The 2,875-nt window shown below is 33.7% G+C and overlaps 1 long non-coding RNA gene across 1 annotated transcript; it reads right to left on the reverse strand.

The window, feature by feature from the left end:
- Positions 1-591: 591 nt before the first annotated feature.
- On the reverse strand, positions 592-1,967 carry LOC134242750 (uncharacterized). Its single transcript, XR_009986916.1, has 2 exons — positions 1,891-1,967; positions 592-1,751 (listed from the first exon to the last, which is right to left on the reverse strand). It is a non-coding gene; the product is annotated as an uncharacterized LOC134242750 (long non-coding RNA).
- Positions 1,968-2,875: the final 908 nt, after the last annotated feature.

The following is a 2,875-nucleotide window of genomic DNA, read 5'->3' on the forward strand; positions in this document are numbered from 1 at the left end:
TCGCACGTTATATTAAATCAAGGTAATGATGTGGTATTGTTCATGTATTAATAGAATTTGGTTCTGAAAGAAAGTTGGATATTCTTTCCCCTATGAAATAAGATTTCTTTCATTCTCTCTCTTTTTTGCTTTCAATTTTTTAGGTATTTTTTTCTCTGACTCTCCCCCCCCCCTCCCCTTTCAAAATCGATATGCATGATGCCTGTAATCTTTCTCTTGTGACAGATTCCCATCGCAACCGTTTAATATGATCCACAGCACATATTCAATTTTATTCATTTAATTAAAAAAAGTTATATCCAGGGACTGATCTTGCATTTTCTAGGCGACGGTGGGTAACATTACCACTCTACCCCACCCACCTTACTTGCCAAATACGGTATCACAAAATGGCTGGGGAAAAAGTATGCATGGGTCAAGAATATTTTAAGTGGGTCGCTAGGCTATGGCAAACTAACAACTTTTTAAGGCAAATTTTTCTTCCTTTGCTAAACCTATAAATTAAAATCACTTTCAGAAAATAATTGGAAATTGCATATGCCATCCAAACAGCTTCTGGAAATCATGGCCAATCTAATGATTAACAAAACATTTCCTTGTTTCACAATATTTATTCCAATATGTACATGCTTCACATTTTGACTTCACATTACATTACAACATGGGAATCCCTGTCTCTCTCAACATAACTGTACATGGTCACTGGTCTCTATGACTGACAGACACAAACTTCTTCCATATAATTTTAAACAACCAAATTATTATGTGTTACTGTTGAAAGCTGTTTATTTTTATACAACTAATGATAGAGTTTGTAACTTTTATGTTCACATTCCACATTCCCCTCCATGAATTCTCTTTCATTCAAAGCCCTGTCTGATAAATTCAAGTACATTCAGCTTTTGATGTTACAGTAACTGCTGAAGGCGTTAACTTCCCACAGTCTGACTAAATTTCCAGCAATTGATGAACACTGTATATATACCTACACTATAACTAGTTCAGAATTCTTACTCATCCTAAACTAGTTCTCATCCTGAATTGGTACTCATCCTAAACTAGTTCTCATCCTGAATTGGTACTCATCCAAAACTAGTTCTCATCCTGAATTGGTACTCATCATAAACTAGTTCTCATTATGAACTGGTACTCATTGTTCTTAACTGGTTCTCATCCTTAACTTTTGGACTTTGTAAGATGGACACTTGCACAGTTGAGGTGGTATTTGGTCATGAATAAAAATTTATCCAAACAAAAATGCAGCATGCACTGTTTTTTTCCACAAAACATACTGTGATGCATGTACTATTCTCAGAGAGTTTTTAAGGCATTCTTAAGGAACTCCTATTTTGTTTTCAATGCTTTTTCAAGTCACTTTCAGATTTCACACCCCTTCAATAGTTGGCACACAAGCTCTTTACTGAATTTCAAATACATGTACAAATAATTTCCAAATTCTCCAAACATTCGGTAAGAATTTAAATTCTTTTGCAGGAAATAGGAGTCCAATTTAACAATACTGTCTTTTCCTCCTTCGATGCTTGTGTTAAGAAAAATTCACATTTTTATATTTCTTAGTGCAATTTCAATTCCAAGAGGCGTCCATTAGAAATAATAGTTAAGTGAATGACAGAAATATTTCAATTTCTTATCAAAATTCTTCGAATATTGCACTGGAAATGACATCACTGCAGTAATTTTTTCTTTACTATCTCGTACACCATTCTCTTCCGGAAGTATGGCATGTGTCCCTGAAATTCATAAGATGCAAGTCATATTTCTGTTTCCAGAAAAAAGTACATGTATAAATTTAACCCCTTTAAGAAATTTTGATAAACTTTAAGAAACATTTTTTCACCTTAAGTATGTTTTTATTTTCATTATACATACCTGTGACATTTCATGCATAGAGTCCATTACAGAACTAGAGATATTTCAAAATAAAAATTTGACTTAAGGGGATGAAGGATGTATGGTCACGTGACTCAGTTGATTTACGTCATAATCTCTGATAAAATATGTACAAAATGAGATTGAAACCACAGTACTTGTATAATTTTTTTGACTGTTTGTTTGCGTTCACTATCTAGTATAAAAATATCTGAAAACATTCAAAATTTCTTGCAAATATTATCAAATTACGGAATAGATTAATCCACTCTGCCGTTTCCCTACTCTGCGCGTCCAGTACGTCTTTGACGTCATAGTGGATCTCTTAGTTCAGTAAGATCATACACGGTAAAAACGGGTAGTATAAAATCATAAAAACGGGCCATAATATGTACATGGTAGGGTATTTTGTCAATTTCAGAACGCAAAAAATATTTTTACATGGTTGTTGACGGAAAAGTTCTGTGGGTTTGTCTTATTTCGCTTATTTCAGGAATGTGTGACGTCATAGTTGGGTTTTCCCGTACTCGAGAAATGTAAACATGACACGTTTTTCTCATGATCATGACTCATTTAACTTTGCCCCGTGCAATATTGAGCTCAGCTTCACCAATCGATATTTTTACAGTTAATCAATACAATGACGACCTTGAACTTCGACGTAAATTTTCAAATATTGAATGATAGGATTTTTTGCAAATTAATTTTTTTATGGCTTAAGTTGTCCTAAAAAAGTCGTAAATTTCCGTCTCCAGATGTGGTGTTACAAAAGAATCTTGCTTTTTCGAATTTTTAACCCTATTCATACTCTAAAATATTTTAAAAGACACATTTCCGCTGGTATATTTTTTATCTATGGTGAAAAATTTCAATTATCGACCGAGTAATGGACCCAGAAACACGGAGAATAAAAACTCCGCGCAGACACTGTGGGTATGGTATTTGTCACTCAATATCTCAGAAATAAGTCTAGAAACCTATTGAT

The sequence above is a fragment of the Saccostrea cucullata genome, unplaced genomic scaffold, assembly GCF_032062105.1.
Source record: "Saccostrea cucullata isolate Sc308-1 unplaced genomic scaffold, CSIRO_AGI_Scuc_v1 ctg21949, whole genome shotgun sequence".
Lineage (NCBI taxonomy): Eukaryota > Metazoa > Mollusca > Bivalvia > Ostreida > Ostreidae > Saccostrea > Saccostrea cuccullata.